Source organism: Ambystoma mexicanum, chromosome 11 (assembly GCF_040938575.1).
Source record: "Ambystoma mexicanum isolate Mex_15411 chromosome 11, UKY_AmexF1_1, whole genome shotgun sequence".
In the NCBI taxonomy this organism is placed as follows: Eukaryota; Metazoa; Chordata; class Amphibia; order Caudata; family Ambystomatidae; genus Ambystoma; species Ambystoma mexicanum.
In genome coordinates, this window is record NC_090934.1 from 1,350,748,653 (window position 1) to 1,350,768,913 (window position 20,261).

The following is a 20,261-nucleotide window of genomic DNA, read 5'->3' on the forward strand; positions in this document are numbered from 1 at the left end:
TTGTTGACAGGTAGCTCAACTGATGCCTGAATGAAATGTCAAAAATCGTTTATGTAACAACCACATTAGTACTGCCAATTCTCATCAAGACTGCTTTACATTTTAGAGGGCAGTATGGGCATTTTTCAAAGAGATTGCTATAAATGTATTGTGACAAAAAAGAAAGGTCTTACACTTTTTTATGTGGTGATACACACCACCGCATCTTAGTTGGCCTTTACTAATTCGTATGTAAAAGTCATTATAGTGCAGTGTTCCATCATGTCACATGATCTTGAAATGATGATGCAGATGTCTGCAAGCTCTTTATACCAGCCTACTCCAATGCGGAATGCCCTGAATTAGTTTTGTCACAGAGCGCAACAGGGCAGGTCGTCAGCGGTAACACTGCTTTCCTCCAACTGAACGTATGGTCATCACACTGTTGCTTAAAACAGAGATGCCTTAGTGAAAAACAATTATACATTTTTTCATGATGAAAGCGGGGTCATTCATTTTTAGTTATTTATTTTATTTTTGAGTTTAATAATATGCTAAATTGCAGGGGGAGCTTCAAAGCACCTGGGAAAAACAATATAGGACATTAGGTACAATACAAAGGTGTGACCTGTGTGTGGAAAAAAAAAATCAAGTGTTGGTTTTGTAAATCCAATATACTCATAACAAAAAAAGAGAGCAAATCTAACATCACATAGACAGCAAATGCGATCACCACATGCACACCTAAAAAGGTAACACAAACTGTACAGATTTAAAAGTACATCAAATGTAGAATCAAGAATATAACAGCTATGAATCTTATGTGATGCTGTCCACGTCGTACATGTTTCAATCCTCTTCACAACTCTGGGATTTTCTTCAGGGGAAGAGGAACCATGGACCGCGATTCAATGCCCACGTAGCCTGCTTAGTAACAGTCGGTTTCAGAAACCTGAGCTCACAGTTGGGTTCCATAGTGGGGTTGGTGCTTTCGCAAAGGCGCCAATTGCTTACACAAATGCTGGTGCTTGCAGGTTATTCATGTTACAACAAACATAAAAGAAGTGTGTAGGAAAAAGTCAGATAGCCATTCCCAGGGCCAGCACAGGCACATGTGAGATTATCAGTTAATAGTATATGTGCCTGTGTTTATTCATTTTGATTTGTACATGAGCATGCAATGTCATTCACTTCAGGGTGCTTACATCAGGAACACAGATACAGGTACAAGTGGGGTACAACGGACACAATCAGAAATCGTTGCAGTTAAACATAAGGGTAAATGGACTTAATTAGGACCAGTCATAACAGGGGAATAATAGAAGTAGGTTGCATATTCTAGGAGTCCTTTGCTAGGTGCCTGCAGTGCAGTGGCAAATGCTTGGCAAATTGACAGTCACTTAGAAATAATACCTGATTTTAGTTTTGTGTATCGCTGAGTTTTTAATTAGGGATGGTTGGAACCGCTTATGGTTTTTCTCCAGCCTTAGTTCAGGAGATCTCTTATTTCACAGTGCGAATTCATGGCTTAGCTGGAATCTACCATTAAGCCTTTCTTTCATCAAGTTGGCTGTTGCAAGTTTCTGTGCATTGAGGGATCTCAGGGTTCCGGTTGGGATGTACTCTTTAATCTGAGGGCTAGTTTTCCAGAATCACTACTGGGTAAGTCATATTGCTCTAAGGCTAATTCTCTCTGTTGGGAGAAACTTCAGAGAGTTTAATGCTGATATTAAATATGTTTAAGATTAGACTGGGGGAACATGCATGTGAGTGTGTGTGTGTGTGTGTGGTCGTACTTCATTCCACCCCTGTAAATCAGTGTTCCACTTGGGCTACCCCAGTCAAAAGAGTCTGGACACACCACTGCACTCCATTCCATAATACACCTTGCACTAAAATAAGAAAACATGACCTGTATTGTATCCTTTAAATTACAAAAAACTCTAGCACTTATATGAATTACCTATCCCCAAAAGGGGGCAAAACATGAGAATCTGATAATCTCCCAAAAATGTGAACATCCCAAAATTATAAAATGAAGTGTTGGTTTTGTAAATCCAATATATTCATAACATAAAAGAGAGCATATCTAACATCAAATATACATCAAATGGGATCACCACATGAACACCCAATGAGGTAACACAAACTGTACAGATTTAAAGGTACATCAAATGTAGAATCAAGAATATAACAGCTGTGAATCTATGTAATGCTGTCCACATTGTTCATGTTTTAATCCCCCCACAAGCCTGGCAGTTTCTTCGGGGGCAAACAAAGACTGTGTGGTGGACAACGAAATGACCACAGAAAAGCATATGGAGAAGAAAGATTACGTACAAATTTGATGTAACTGACACACTCAATTCTGGTAAAAAAAACAGGAGGTCAAAGTACATTAATACTCTTGTTTACCTTAGAGATGAGGAACTATACAGCAACAAAAGTAATTGAAAAATCATGTTTCCCCCAATGTCTTATGATAAAACAGTGACCTAGGGAAAACATGCTTTGCTGTAGCAAATTTCAAGAAAAAGGCATCCCACTTTAAAAAAATGAATAAAGTGGGTTATGGAAATGCTGCATCAAAGTCGCAGACTTCATTTCGTGAAAGGAGACTAAAAACAGTATAACATTAAAAAGTGGGGAGGCCTCAATGGAACTCTTCATTGTATCTTCTTACTACATCATTACAGTGGTGAGGTGCAATGGCATCCAGTTTTTTTCCCAACATCATCTACAAATGAAAACAATAAAATACACTGCACAAAGAAGTGATTTGCACAGCCAAACGAAATGTGGGGAGCCACACCACCACCACACTTCTTGGCCAGGTATGGTGTCTATTCCATGGAACCAATGGCTTCCCCTGTTGCAGAATTACATAAGGTCACTGGGTGGAATGGAGGAAAGCTAAGAGGTGTGCCCCGAAGAAGAACATGGACAGACCGTGTTTTGAATGTCTAAATGGTGAAGCCAGAGGACTTTTGCAAGACAGAAGGGTGATCAAGTTTATAGGAGTCAGAGAAACATTTTTGCCAAAAAGGCTAATGTTGTAGTGCATCAGATAAGGTTTTACACAAAGATACAAGTTGAAAATGCATCAGCAGATGGCGACGAAGTGAGCCTCCATTACTTAGCTGTTGCATGCACCTTTAAAGAGCAAACTAATACCATGATCTCTGTAATGTTGGTAAAGCAGATGAAGGATGCACACTTTCTAGAAAATGTACACAAGCCAAAGATGTATCACCATTGCCCATGCAATCAAGAGACCAGCTGCACAAACGAAGAACACAATGGCTGAACAGATTGCCGATCAAATCAATGCAATGTACTAGACGGAAAACAAGGAGAACAGAAAAAAGAGAGAAAGGAAGATCTTAGAAAAAGGTCCTGATGAAAGATCAGTCAAAGGGAAATCCTGCTTTGAAAAAGAAATAAAATCAAGACGCTAAAAAACACCATTGAAAATCAATTTCACAAAGTACATTTCAACTAATAGTATTGATAACATTTATTTCAGTAATTGTTACATTTTTAATTCTAAAATGATTCTACTTCTGTATGTCATTCTGGAATACTACACGCATATACAAAAGGAAATCTCCCAAATATAGAAGAGTTAATAGAGGGGAATACGTTTTCAAGAGATAATAAATGCATTTTTCTGAGTCACTTTCAAATAATTCAAGACAAAATATTGCTATCTGACCTACAGACCACAAACTATGTGTATTGTATGGGAGCTGAGGGCAGAGTTTGACACACATGTGACATTGTGATTGCTATAGGCTTTTATTCAGTATAAAAATAAAGAGACAACCTGCCTTTCCCTACATCTATAAGGGGTTTGTTTCACTGCCTCAACTAAAGTACTAATGGGTTTGTCAGAAGGCCCTAGTAAGTTAAATAGTTCACCATCATGAGTACAAATGTCCCTATCCTTGTCCCTTACACGTATAACTAAACTAAAGGTTGTGCCAATGTTCTTGGTCCAGGAAAATGACTCCCTCCCCCTGGACTGAATAGCACAATTCTGGTTGTAGGTTTCTCTTCCGGACAGCCTTGTTGTGGCGTCTTAGTCTGCATTCTCCTTCCTTGCAGCTTCCCGATCCGTGTTCTACTTCCTTTTGTCATTTCTCCCTTTTATCATGGAACAACTGGCTACTTGGTAGCACAACCCCTATGGAACACTAGAACGTTCACCTTTGTTCCACGGGATAGTCTTCATTACTCTGCATCTCTTCCTTGTCTTAGTATTTTTCAGACAAGGCTCCCTAAGGTAGTCTATGTTCCTTTTCCTCTCAGTATTTATCAGACAAGTCTCCCTGAGGTATTCTAAGTTTGACGTCACAGTAGAGTTTGACTCGATGGCCGCACACATATACATGGGTTGGTTAGGAATGTTCTTGGGGTATGGAGGTGTGTAGGGGGCTCGGTGAGGGATGGCATACCACTTTCTTCCTAGATGGTCATCCTTGTACCCAGAGGGGGCGTCTCTCCCCATGAGATTCTCCCACTGTGTCCCACCCCAAGGGGACTATCGGGTAGCGGCCTCACCAACCTGGCCTCATGGGAAGGGGATCCCCACCGGGAGAAGTGATGACATCTAAGGATTCGTCAACGTAAATATATGTTGGTACGGTAATATGCAGATCTAAAGGTTAATTATGCATATGCTTATTCACTGCCTATTTATGTATAGGTTGTACTGTGGGTTATATTTACGAACTATTAAATATAAGTGACAGAAACACAATCTACTGTGCACAGAGCTGGATTCAACGCATACTTGTATTTATTTAAGAACATATATTGTATCTAATTTGGGTATATCGATGTATGATTATGTTGACAAAAAAATGACATCCATGCAATATGATGTGGTTAACATATACAATGGACATGTGGAAAATGAAAAAGTACAATCTATACATCAAATAATTGCTGGCTATGCAAACATGAACCATACAATACACCATTCAGGGGTATGCAAACTGTGGATCCCCAGATGTTTTGGACTACGACTCCCATGATACTTTCACATTGACTATGCTAGCTAAGGCAGATGGGATTTGTAGTCCAAAACATCTGGTGAGCCACATATTGCATACCCTTGCACCATGCGCTCACAGTGCCACCACTGTCCATCAAAGCTTTATACCTTTAATGGGGCATGCCTGAACTTTTTGTAGCACATCTGGTAAACTTGTAATTGGCTAAACCCACTATTTTTAGAAGGACTACATTGGGGATCATTATGACCCTGGCGGTAGCCATGCCGGTAAATACCGGCATGGGTGCCGCCAGAGTCATGAATTTTCCGGCGCCAGGCAATGGGCAATAACCGGGGCATGCAACGAAGGGTTTGGATAATTGTGGTGAATATCTCAAGTAAGACACTGTCATCTAGCCAATTGGACATTCTGAACAATGGACTCTCTTTTGTCCCGACCTCTAATTCTACCCTCTTTGATGAGAAAGTTAATTTACACATATTACTCCGGAAAATCAAACTTAAACTATTTTTCGCATCGCAAGTTGATGAGTTAGAACGGGAAGATTCAGGTGACTCATTGGAAGTGAAATCCAAAAGCTCCTTTGATCCGCCAATTGACAATCCAGTTTTGAATATGTTTAAATTGAAGGTTGAGGATGACCTTAAGAAAATACATTTTCACTTAAAATCTCCAGTGAACTTGAAAGATTTTCAACTGAAAGAGTTGGAATCCTTAGCCAGAGATCTTGATCTCACGATTAAACCCGCAGATAAGGACGGTGTGGTAGTTGTTATGGATTCTACCTTTTACCATGCCCAGTGTACCACTATGTTGGAGGACACCACCACATATTTAAAGTTGAACGGCGACCCAACACATAAAATCAAGGTAATCATTGAAAATTGTGTTAACGATGCACTTGAGAATGATTGGATCTCTGTAAAAACTAGGTCTTTCCTTTTGAAAAAATTCCCTATCATGCCAGTACTGTATGGTTTGCCAAAAATCCACAAAAATAAAGACCACCCCCCATTGAGACCAATTGTTGCCTGTGCTGAGAGCATTGTTGATCCCTTATCCAAATATGTTGATCGAATTTTACAACCAATTGTTCAATCTATACCAACGTATTTGAGAGACACCACAGACTTTTTGTTGAATGTTAATGAATTTTCTTACCTGTCATCTGAATGTATTCTTTTTTCAATTGATGTATGCAGCCTATATACCTCTATTCCCCATCAGGAGGGTATACAGGCAGTAGAATGGTTATTATTGCAAGCAAGAAATGTTAAATGTGATCCACAATTAATCATTCAATTTATCACGATCATCCTTCACAACAGTTTTTTTCGATACCAACGCGATTATTACGCTCAAATATCTGGTACAGCGATGGGGTCAGCGATGGGGTCAGCGATGGCCCCAGCATATGCTAATATATACATATATTGGTTTGAGAAAAGATTTGTACTGGACAACATGGAATGGTCGTCAAAGATTATTATGTGGAAAAGGTACATAGACGATATTTTTGGTGTGTGGTGTGGCTCCAAAAAAGAACTGGAAGATTTTCTTAACTATCTTAATTCTGTTCATCCAAGAATTAAATTCACTTTAGACATTGGGGAACCTTCTCTCCATTTTCTAGACGTACAACTAGAAATTGTGAACAATCAAATTAAAACATCTGTATACCACAATGCTACTGACGTCAACAGTTTATTACATTACGCTAGTTTCCACCCTAAGGCAATGATGGCGAGTCTGCCATATAGCCAAACATTACGTTTGAAGAGAATCATCACTGATTGTGATGTTTTTCAAGAGGAGTGTGTGAATTTGTCTAAGCGATTTATCTCAAGAGGGTATCCAGTGGAATTAGTAGAAGAAGCACAGGCAAAGTCACTCCCGATGACCAGAGAACAACTATTGACCGTTACAACCAAAAAAGAGAATACGGCTATCCTCCACATTTCTAAATTCTCTAGACAATCATTCCACATTAAACAAATTATCCAAAAACATTGGTCCATTCTGCATTATGATCCAACTCTAGGCGAGCTGTTTCCTGAACCACCAATGATGGTATACAAATGAGGAGTCAACATCCGAGACAAAGTTGTAAAGGCAGAACGCACACTTAAGGAAACTCAGTTGACACTAGCCACAAAGAAAAAAGGTACATTTCCTTGCTTATCCTGCAGTCACTGTAACAATATATCTAAGGGTGAATTTATTTCACACCCCCACACGGGGAAAAAGATCAAATTACGACATTTTGCAACTTATCGATCTACTGGTGTCATTTACTGCATCAAATGCCCATGCGGTTTAATCTATGTTGGGCAGACCGCCCGTTCAGCCCGAGAGAGGTGGACCGAGCACAAATCAAATATTCGCTGCAAGAATAACAAATCTCCGGTCTCGAGACATTTCACATCAGCTCGCCACACCATAACCCAGATTAGGTTAAGCATTTTGGAAGTTGTTAAGCGTCCCACCAGGGGAGGGGACTTTATGAGAATACTCACCCAAAGAGAGATGTTTTGGATTGACTTGCTTGACACTATTTCACCTAGAGGATTAAATGAGGAGTTTTCACTTAACTGCTTTGTTTGAATCTGATCTTCCTCTGGCAGGTTGATCTACCTACATGTGACTTCAATTAGTAGTGTTTATCTCTCTATTTCTTTCTTATTCTGTTAACTTGTGTTGAGCATCTTGTTTCACTTTATTGGTTATTTCTGTTTCGCTATTTTATTTGTTTTACTGTGCACACGGGGTTACATTTGTTTCATTGTTCACACAGTACGTTTATTCGCTTGCTTAGTTTTAGTAATTGGTTTGGAATTTTTGCTCATTTATCTTTTTATTTATCCGCTGCCTTTCTCACCTATTTCCCTTTAGCATCTGTTTTGCACCAGTGTTGTGGATTCACTTCCATTAAATGGGTGCTAGTTCACGCTTTAAATTTATTTTTTGGCTCCCCTGACTTAGTTCTCCATATATGGCGCCGTATTTCAGTTTATATTTGTTCCCTCCTCTAAATGTAAGTTGTTTCTTTTTATCTTTACTTTTACTCTTGACTAACGGTATACTGTGCATTCAGTGGTGCACAGCTACCGTTTGTTTCGCCTATGCCTCCGCGATTAGAACGTTCCGTCCACAACCCTGGGGGTCATGTGACATCTCTTTGTCATATGACTCATTATGAGTCATTACTACTTAACACACGTCCGGCATCAGCGTGCAGAGCTACTGGAGCGGTGATGTGCGCGGATGTTCTTTGCGTTTTTCCACGGTGAGTTTGGAAGTTCTATTTAGGCTTTGTTATTTATGTGGGGCACTTTCATCCGTGCGCCAAGTTTAAGGCTTCTTCTTTACTTTTTGCCACTTGGTGCTTTGAATGAATGTACCTTGGACCACGTTTTCCTTGCTCAGTTTTTGGTAATTATCTTGGGTGTGCACTCCATGTGCATTACCTGCCTCACGCGTTTTCTTTGGTTTGTTCTTTGTTTGTTTACCTGTATGGCACATTTCTAGAGAGATAGCCCAATAGTTTTTGCTATAGTTAGATGCTTAGGTTAGCTTAGTGGTAATTCTTGTTTCCTTTTCTTTTTTAGTACATGTAGTACTGTACTTGTAGTCTTCCGCACAAGATTGGCATTACTTGGGTACTTCCTCGATTGACTCTTGAAGTGTCTAGGATTGAAGCTGGACCTTTCCTGATTGCTTCAGCTATAACCCCGAATATCTTAATACAATTAAGCGACTGCAGCTAAATTTTGCGGTAAGCAGCTCGATTGTTAACTGTCTCTCCAGCAGGTTTTAATTTTCTTTGACCTAAAAGGTTTTTGTCTCACACAAGTGGCTATACATATTCATTTATTTTTTACACCAGGTTTATGACCTTGAAAATAGTTTATTTGCTCCTCAGCAGTTTGTGGATTCTTCTCCACACAGCACCGCTGTACATCAGATTCAGTACGCCGGTGTTTATTTCAGGTATTCGCTTTTTTTGAGCTCACTCATTTTCCCATCTCTTTTTGGAGTCACACCCTTGGTTAAATCGATCTTTATATCTTGATCACCTATGTGTACCTTAATGTGGATTTTCATGTACTTTTGTGAATTAGCTAAAATCATTGTACTCTTGCACTTAGCGGTGTTGGATTGCTCAATCTTTGTGTACATCCTTGTTTTAACATTGTGAATCAAAATACTGATGTTGTACTTTTGATGCATACATTTTCAGATTACTTTGCTCCTGAAGAAGGGGTTATTCCCCAAAACGCGTAGAGCATCTGATCATCTGAGTTCACTACCACGAAATTCATCATTTGAAAATTTGGATTGTATATTATTATTTCAGTTGCTAATTTGTATGTATTCTTCTCATGATCAATGGCTTATTTCTATGTATTGAATGCCTTTATTCCTTTATGTTGATTTGAAGTGATTTTTACAGTACTAAGAACTGTTTGCTTTGATTAAAGTCTTACTTATTAGAAGATTACACTCTTTTTTCATTATTATTGACTGATAGTGTATCAGTATCAATGGTGTGCAGGGGACGTGAGTGTCTCTAGATGTAGACACTTTTCCTTGTTTCAATAACCGGGGCATTACAGCCCCGGCGGACCCGCCACTTGCCCATTCCCGGGCGCCGGAAAATATTACTCCCCATTCCCATTTGAGTGCATTGGACTCAATGGGAATGGGGAGGCCGGATGCACCAGCACCATTCATGAATGGTGCTGGTGCATCCGTCGAGTTCTCCGTGCGGGTGCCGTTCCGCCCGCCAGGTCAGACCTGGCGGGCTGCAAGGCACCCGCTCACAGAACTCGTAGCTTGCCAGGCTGGAAACAACGGTACCGGCAAGCTTACCAGTACCGTTGTTTCCGGACCGGCAAACTTACAATGAGGCCCATTGATTCAAATTGCCCCTAGTAGGGCTTCCTAGAAGGGCTGTTAAATGTTAATGAACAGGACCTTCACTGCTTTAAAGAGAGTACTGTTGTATTTCTCGAATGATACACTGTTGTGCCAATACTCTCCTGGACTGCTTTACTTCCCATAGGTCAGTACCATCACTTCTGATCAGGCCTGACACATTTTAAACATGTCAAGCACAGCACATCAGAGAAGGGCTGCTTTCCTTTTCATGGCACAGTACCTACATTATTCTGCAGGGCTATTTTACTCTTACTATAACAGTACCTGAATTTGTCTGTAAGAAGAAGATCATTTCCAACTTGGAATAATCAAACCACACATATTAAAATAGTATGTGTCCATTAATCTAAAACGCTGTTCAGTTTTGAACATAACAGGAATGGGATTCTAAAGGGAAACACCGACTGTCAAATGAAATATGCAAGGTATGCCATGCAGTGTTCCTGTATACAATAATTTAATGTAGGGAAAATGTCCCATTCTGTTACACACAAAGCAGTGAATATTGGTCCAGAGCCCAATGCGGGAATCTCAAGGCTATGTTAGTTGCTCACTCCTTACAGCTTTGACATACCAATTAACATGCAATACAGTGGAATTTAGAGACTATACCATCTGCTCCTAGTAGAGAATGTATCAATTACATCTTGATACTCTGTTGCAAAAAGAGATACTTCACCCTAACACACATCAGAAAATTCTCAATCGATTTGTCGACTGACTGGTGCTTCTATTTAGATAAGATACTGAAATTGGGCTTTCATTTACACTGTTCCTTGAATAATGAGCACTACATATTCAATATGCACAGTGTCATTATTCCTAATAGTAATTAATGGTCTTGCCTTTGTTGTGTAGGTACTATCAGGAACAAATTTACCAAGTTTATTTGAAAAGTATTGTCTGAAAAAGAACAAAAACTCTGCTAAACCGAAAATTGTATTTTGGTTACTAGATAACATTGGTTACTAGATAACACATTTGTATGGGCAGTAGGGATATGTACATAAGGCGACAGTTCTGAGGTGGAAAAATGAGGGTGTGCAGGAGGATCACACACATAATGAGCCGAGGTAAAGGCTATTCATTCAATAATAGACGCACAAGAAATATACCAAAATGTACAATACACATAGATCTACCGGAACACTATATGATTACCATAACTTTTCAAGATGTTGTTGCTGCTGCAACCTGTATACCTTAAATAGAGCTTGATAGTACACATGAGCAGTTATTTCCTCTAATTTATGATTACTAAACTCCAGTTGTAGGCTTTCATAATGTAAACTATTGCACGTTATTTCTGAGGGCTTCCTGGTTGCATTTTAAAGACTACCTTGTGAGGACATCCCACATTCAAGTGCAATATAATGTGACTAAGTAATTCCAGGATCACCACTTAGTTCTTTACATCTTTTTTTTCTATAATCTTGCATTAAACAAGTATGACAATTTTATCTTAAGTAAGACTTGATCACAATATGGCCGTGTCATGGGAAAGCAAACAGCCACGTGATATAATTTTGCTCCAATTTGATAGCTCTACTAAGTTAGTGCCCTTAGGAATTTTTCAGTTCATCTCCCATTTTAAGTAACTTTACCCTAGATGGTTTGTTTAATATTGTACCACTGTTTTCCATTTTCGGCTGGATTTGAGATTTATGTCGAAAATTTGAAATGTCCTTCATACAATTATGCTCCTACCTTATAACTCTTAAAGCTGTGAAGATGAGCATTTTTTGTTATCCTCAACACTCCCTCTCCGCTGTTCATTAGTCACTTCTAAAACTCTTGTATTCTAAGTGATTTTTAATGGATGCTTTACCTTACTGATTTTGCCTAAAGTTTAATAAGATTACATAACCCTTAAAGGGGTACCTACCACATCAGCTATTTGACACGTCACTAGTAAGAACATGTTTTACTGTATGAGCCACAATGTATTATATAGTCTATTGACCGATTAACTACTTTTCATCATGTTCTAAATTCTTCCTATTTACTTGCACATTGCTTTCAAAGCAAAACTTACTATTCATGTGTAATATCTTTTATAAATGAATCCCCTTTGACTTTAAGTTAAATTATCATTTGCACTTTGACTTTTAGATATTACATACCAAATGGGAAGGATGGTCAGTTCCTGAAATTAATTGGGTCCTGGTGAAGGCATGTATGTTGCGTGTTGACCATTCCTGCTGCAAATAATGAAGCTTTCATCACATCTCTTTTACAGGACAGCTACAATTATGACATAGCCTTGCCATTCATCAGTCATTTTAAAAATCAATGAATTTGATACTTATGTGTGTCTCCTCGAACTTATGAGAATGCAGGATCAGATTTGAGCGGGACTCGGTAGGATGAAAGTAAACCAGCACTCGTTGAAACCAGACAACAGGGAGAAAAAAGGAGCTGCCAAATATACATGCTGCTGCCCGGCCGCAAGCTTGATAACACATGCAAACATAGCAGGACTGCTCTGGAGAGCCAATATCCAAGGAGAGCTTGAGAAAGTGGAGAAAAAGACTCAAAAAAGCAGATCGGATTTTGGGTGGCGGGGTCTGAACTCGTAGCATGTTCAACTGCAACTGTTGCGTGTTTGGGGCTTCCACCTCACAAAAGATGGACACCAGGCTTTCTAACACTTTAGAAAGCTGTGTAACTGTATGGAATGAGGTAAACGTGATTGATATAAGGCCTGACCAATGTAAAGGCTCCACAGATACCATCCCTACAGGAAGTCAATCAGAAGGTGGATTAGAACGAGAAGCTTTTAGGGAACAGTATATAAAGCTGGAGGGACAATGGAGGAATGGTAGTTCCTATAGCTGTGAGAGCATAGTGTGCAAGAGTAGAGTTGGTGTTAAAGAAGCCAGGGAGGAGAACATGCTAGGAGAAGGCAGAAGCCCAAGGGAAAGCAGAAAGAGCCTTGAACCTTGAAGCTGCCACTGGATAGGATAGACTGACAGGAGACCTGGGAAGGAAGTTGATAAGTCTCGACTGACGAGCCATGTTTCTGTGGAACAGGCTCAGGAAAGGTCCCTTGAGTTGGGTCCACATGAGGATTCTGACAAGTGCTCCAATGCTGAAAGAGTTTTAAATCCCTTGCTAGCAGCGGGAAGGACATTATATGTGAGAGAAAGACAGCAAATTCCCTATAAAGTATATTATAGGATATAATGAGATGAGATATCGCCAATAATGGAAAGGGCAATATATCCTTTAATGTGTAAGTAGGGAACCATATCTCTTCAAGTGAACTCAGTCACTGTAACCCCACATCAGCCAGGTAGTATCCGCCAGGTGGAAATTAGAAATAGCGATCTGTGAGCACTATCCCTGTGACAGGAACCTGTGGCAAAGAAGCAGGTGGGCGCTACCACTAACACTAAATCTGTGCTGTGTATGAAGACCATGGGTGAGACGACTATCCCCATTAGAACTCTGACACTTTATATTTTGCCCTATTCTCACAATGCTGATTTTGATCAGTCATGATTGGAGAGATTTCCTCTAAGGATATAGGCTTGTATCTTTCTTGTTCTATAGTGAACATATAATTTCCTTAGTGAATAGGGAATGAGTTTGACCTGCTTTAAAGCATGGAGGTTAGGATATTTAACTTATTTATCACATGACCAACACATTGCGGCCCACCATTAATTTGGGGTCCCCAGGTGTTGAGAGAAGCAATTATAGGAATAGTTTCATCCTAAATCCAGCAGCATGCTATACTGAGCCATCTTTATGTAGTAATGCATATCTAAGAAGGAGAGAGAATCATTCAAATTGCAAATAAATTTGGCAGTGAATTAAACATACGGGAAATATCTTAATCTCCCTGAATCAAAGCAGTTTAAACTTATTTACTAAGGAAATGATAAGGTCACTGTGGAACAGGAGATAACAGTCTAAATACATAAAGGACATTGCTCCATTCACAGTGCAGTTTACCCTACAGAGAGGAAATGCATCACATATAAGAAGTATTGGCAATTGTAATAGAGAAGCCCTGAAGAAGCACATCGATAGATTGTGCAATATTTGCCGTGTGACAGATGCTTTAACCATTCATAGATTTTTTTCCATGCCAAACAAACACCAGCGCAGTGATCCACCAACAATGTTTGGCTCAAGCTTTTCATACTCTATTTTGTGTTTTTAATTGCGGTATTGAATTTGACTTTCTACTCCAAGGAGAGAAGTACATTCACATTTGCTCACCAGCCGCTGTGCTATTTGAGTCAGGGGTATAGACAGTTATTGGCTCTTATCTTTCTTGTCATTTCAAGCAACTCAAATGTATCTGCTGCAACATGGGTCTGAGCCTGACAGACAGCCCTGGAATGAAAATAAGAATGTGAGTATGAATGCGTGTGAGAAAGGGTGAGAAGTGAACCTCGAAACATGACATCCAGCAGTCAATGCAACAGTCAATTTCTGTTTACAGCTCCAATTAAATCATTAACTCTCAGAAGACTGCTTTGAAAAAACACTGGCAGACACTTCTAGTGCAAAGTTTGATAATAGATGGCAATACTATCAAAGTAGCCAAGGAAGTGAACTCTAGGCTTCTACCTAGATGCCACCCTCACATTCAACAGACAGGTCAATTCCATGGCCTCCTCAACCGCCTACACATGAAAGACTCTTTTATTAAAATATTACACTAAGGCACAATTTAAATATCAGGAGGTAGCTACAAATATTTTAGCACATATATACAACTCACAGTTGGTCACCCATGTGGGTTACACACAACTTTTACAGTACTTTAGCAAAGAACACAGACAGTTAATGCAAACTTTCAAAGTAGGGAGCAAGTGATGTTATCTCACTGGCAAGCCCAATAGCATATAATAAACTTTAGAAGTCCAAAACGAATCTACCCCAAGTCTTTGATTAGTAGTCCCAAAAGGTTCTGGAGGATGGAGGCGAGTAGTCAGGCAGGTACAGTACAAAGTTTATTCAATGCAGGCCATAGAAATCAATGGAAGTTCGGGACTTAAGAAGCCTTATGCCTAGCTCCGGTTTCAAAGGAACGGCTACCACCCCTGGGCGTCTTGATGATGACCCTCAGAAGTACTGATCTGGACATCACCCCTCTGGGACAGCCCCGAATATCGCTAAGCTGCGCAGGACTTTGCACCCAAAAGCAAACCCTATAGGGAGGGTTGGGGGGGCAGCTCAATAGATATAATCAATCTCAGCAGTCCGAACTTCCTGAAAGTTAGGAACAGACCCAGATGACAGCAAATCACTGGAGGAAGCATGGCTCACCATTAAAGTCATCAGGCAGGGTCAGCTGGTTGTGGGTTCGAGGTCAGCAGCCCCCACTTGTTATTAGAAGTCGTTGGTGGCCTCAGACGATAGGCAGGACACCTTGGTTCAGTTCCATGATGAAGAAGGGACTCTTGAAGAAATCTTTATGGATGCAGTCCTTTCATTGACCCCGGGCAAGGTCAAGGGATATTCAACAACTTGGCAGTCAAACTCTGGTCGACCTCCAAGCACTTCTCCTGGTGGAGGGTAACACAGTGGATTTGTAAGAGTCCCAGCAGAGATGTAAAGATATCCACATCCAGGTCCAGCCATTTGGACAGCCAAAAGTCCATGCAACGGAAGCTGGCTAGTTTTGGGCCTTGCAGGGCTAGTTCAGCTGTGCACGCTCCAGCAGCTGAAAACTGGCATCCAACCTCGGGCAGGACAGGTGACTGGTTGGTTCCACCAATCTTAGGGAGGAAGGCACCTCGCAGAGGCCTTCCCTGTCGATCAGAAGGTCGGTGCATGATGCAGTGGTTTCTACTGGTCCAGTACTGGTAACTGGTGGAGTCCTCCGGCATCGCTGAGTCGTCTTTTTCTTCGGATCTCCTCTGGTCCAGTGGTCGGCATGTGTTCCTGGGTCCAGCTCATCTTCTTATAGCCAACACAGGAGCTGGGGATGACCCCAGCCCTCTAATAGGGACACAAGCAACATTCAAACTTGAAGGTGGCTGTCCAATTAGGAACAGCCAGACTTCCAGAATTTTCCCGAGTAACAGACAGTCTCTTGGAGGAATGTGTATTGCGGTCTGAGTGACTCCTCCCCACTTCCTGCGGCACACACACAAAGGGTAACCTTTGTAAGCTTTCTGGAAGAAACCTGCAAAGGTGCATGAAAGGAAAGGGCCCTTCCTCCGCCTGGGAAGGAAGAAGGACAGCTAATAGTGGGCAGGACGCCTTGAACAGGACTTAAAAGGACAAACTGAGAAATTTTGAGTATGTAGTCCCCTACAGTGCACTATCGAGGCTGCAGCAGTAGCCTTGATAAATGCATTCGCAAAAAAGAGTAAAATGTTACACCAGCCTGTTCAGGGGGTGCCTGGAAAGTAACAATTTTGTCACTTCCAAAAAAGTTAAAGGAACTCAAAGTGTTCCCACAGCACTCAATTGAGGATGGCTTGTGCTGCAAAGTGTAAACAAAATACGAGTCACACAAAGGAAGTGACTACTCATGCACTGAGGAGACTGGGGGCACCCTAGTGAACCAAAAACAACATTGCAATAGGGACCCCAGGGGTCCCTGCAGCATACCACCTCTGGTGGGGGTCCAAAAAGACTAGGCGGAGAGATCGCCCCTTCACTGGGTCCCTTTAAGCGGGGTCCAGTGAACTCAAACCAAAGTACGGGCAGAAGGTAATAATATAATAAATAGGTAAAATAGGTAAAAAATAATCTCCCTCACAATTTCTTTCCCCTGTGGGAGCCCCTCGTTAAATATTTGGTGCCTGATATTCCCCCACGTGGAAGTGCTGCTAAAAATTATCATTGTGAGGTACTTTTCCCTGCGTGGATTTTTGCCACACTCTCCTTTCGGGGAGATAAGCTTAAAATTGCAGTCATGTCTACTCCCTCCTCCTCATACGGGTGATTGTAGCTAAATATTGTCTGTGTATGGCAATCTCTGCTGTATAAGTGTGGCTAAAAATTGTTGGTCTCTACCATTTACCCATGTGGGAACAGCATTGAAATTGTGGGTGTGCAAACCCGTACCCTATATATGTGAAGCGAGAAATGTAGTTGGTTTCAATGACTTTCTTGACTCTAGGCCGGAGGCAATGGAAATTGTTAACTTGCCCCTTCTTGACATAAAATGCAGTATGCTCTTGATGGATTCTTTGAAGAGATCGACTTTGTCTGTGACAAAGAACATGAATATGTCATTGACAAAGTAAAATATGAAAAAACTGGCTGAAGTATGGAATAGAAATAACTACCTATCCATTTTGTGCAAACAAAAGAAATATAGGGGGTAATTCATAGAATTCAGCGCACACGTGGCGCACGCGGCTGGCGCACAGTGTGCGCGTGGCTAAAATCCATTTCTGCGCACAGTGTATTCATGGATTTTAACATCCAAAGCCAGCCGTGGCGCAGAGTGGCGCATCGACCCTGCAGCTGCGCCAGTTACGCCTCCAACCCTCCCCATGCGCCATGTACAGCGCACAAATCCCGTACATGGCGCACAGGCTCACAACCTCGAAAATGCCTGTAAAACTCCCTGCCCGCCCCTCCGAATACACGTACCCTGCTGTGCGGGTTGTCTCACACGCGATTGGCCCTGTGCAAGCGGGGTACGTGTATTAATGGGGTTCGCAGGAAGATTCACACGCGATTGGCCCTGTGAGAGTCGGGTACGTGTATTACTGGGGTTCGTGGGATATTTCACACACGATTGGCCCTGTGCGAGCGGGGTACGTGTATTACTGGGGTTCGCGGGAAGTTTCACATGCGGTTGGCCCAGTGCGAGCGGGGTACGTGTATTACTGGGGTTCGCGGGAAGTTTCACACGCGATTGGCCCTGTGCGAGCGCGGTACGTGTATTACTGGCATTCGCGGGAAGTTTCACATGCGATTGGCCCTTTGCGAGCGGGTTACGTGTATTACTGGGGTTTGCGGGAAGTGTCACATGCGATGGGCCCTGTGCGAGTGGGGTACGTGTATTTCTGGGGTTCGCGGGAAGTATCACACGCGATTGGCCCTGTGCGAGCGGGGAACGTGTATTACTGGGGTTTGCGGGAAGTGTCCCATGCGGTTGGCCCTGTGCGAGCGGGGTACATGTGTTACTGGGGTTTGCGGGAAGTGTCACATGCGATTGGCCCTGTGCGAGTGGGGTACGTGTATTTCTGGGGTGGCCATGAAGTTTCACATGCGGTTTTGCTGTCAGAGCAGGGTACGTGTATTTTTTGGGGGTGCACGTGAAGTTTCACACGCGATTTTGCTGTCAGAGCGGGGTACGTGTATCCAGTGTGGTGCGTGGGGAGTCCTACACGTGAATTGGCAGTGTGGATCCTCCCAGGTGTCCCCTCTACCCCCTCCACGGCCCCTGCAGGCGGCCCACACCAGAGGGGACTACCCTGCACCCCAAGTCATGTCCCGCAGGCACCCCATCCACCATGGGCATGCCCCCCAGCCAAGCCACATGTCACCTTGCAATATTTTGGTGTAGAGGTGGGCCATGATTGTGCATCTTTATTTCATGTAGGGGGGGACATGAGTGGGGGCCTGCCAGCAGGCCCCCACTCATGTCCCCCCCTACATGAAATAAAGATGCACAATCATGGCCCACTTCTACACCAAAATACCACAGCACGCCACCCCATTCTTGAGACGCAATGATTTCCCAATCCGCCCCACACTGACATGCCTATCTCAAGACACAAACCAAAAGTCAACTATGTACATTAACAAATGTCCGTCACACACACACACTGGTTGGCATTGATTGTGTAAACCCACATTTTCACATGCATTAACCCAATGAGCGAATCCAACACATGGAACTAAAATATCAAAATGTATTATGTACAAAAATAAAGCAATGAAATGAAAGCATAACAAAATAGCAAACATGAAATGAAAAGCATGTGCAAAAGTTGAGTAAATGAAAAATATAACCAATCCAAACAAATCCGAAAGAAAAATAGTCCAAACTCTCCCTCCACCAACGCAAATCCAAAGGAAACGTAAAAAGAAAAATCCATTGATCCATGGTGCAATCAAAAGAAAAAGTTCATTATAATCCATTGTCCAACTATGTACAATCCATTGTCCAAAAGAAAAATTCATTAATCCATGTTCAAAATCAAATAAAAAGTTCAAATAAATCCATTGTCCAACTATGTACATTCCATTGTCAAGGGTCCATGAGCCCAACGAAAGAAATGAAACCTACCTAAGAAACTACCTAATAAAAAAACTATATACAAACGTGTGTGGCACAGTGTCACGGTTCGACCGTGGAAGTATGGTGCAAATGGCGGTTTCATTAGGCTGCTGCGGGATCGGTAGCAGCACACTAGTGGTTCCAAGCTCCTGTATATAAGGCGGCCACGCCCCCTTTCTGACGCGCTGCAACTCTCTTGTACTGCTTGCGTCGGACTGTCCGGTTCTTTGTCTACGTGCGGTTTTTGTCTCCCTCGAGACCCCTCTTTGTGGCTTCCTGTTCAGCCTTAGTTCTTTCTTCCTGCCCTTGTCCGTTCCTGTTATTTCCCTCCCGCTGTCGCGCCCTCGCATGTCCCGTATTTTTCTCGTACTTTCACTTTCTACGTTCGCCGATCCCTGCCTTGCTCTCCCGGCGCCTCCTCCCTTATCTCATTTCTTTCTACCTTTATTTCATTCCCCCTCTTGAGCCTTTTCTTTTTCCTTACTGCTTTTTGCTTATTGCTTTCTGGTCTCTTCGGGACCATTCTCCTCTATTGCTCCGCCTCCTGTCTGTTTATCCTCTTCCCTGTTCCCATTTTGCCTGCTTTTTCAGCTTTCGTGCAGCCCATATCTTTTCCAGCTTTTGACTCACTCCCTGCTGTTCTCTCTTCCTTGTTTGGTCCTCTCTATTTACATTTTTGGCCACCGGGTTTTTTTGGCTGTGCCTCTTTCTGTACCGCCGTCACCACTCCACTGCACATTTGCCTTCCTGAGTCCTACGGCACTGAATCTGCCTGGCCTGAATCGGCTCAACAGAACCTCTTTTGTCGCGTGCTACATGAAGAAATTGAAGGATGAACTAGCGAGAGTAGCCCGACCTGATTCTTTCAGAGACCTGGTTACGCTTACCCTTCAGTTAGAATACCGCCTGCAGGAGAGAAGACAGGAGAGACAAAGGACCAAGATCCCTCTCCCTTCCAGAATTCCCGCTATGAGCCCTCCTAGGAAGTCTCAACCAGAAGAACCCAGGCAAAAAGGGGCCGCCAGAGGTCCTTTGACGCCGGAAGAACGACAGCGTCTTAAGGATCAAGGACTCTGCTTGTACTGCAGATCCTCTAAACATCTGCTTCG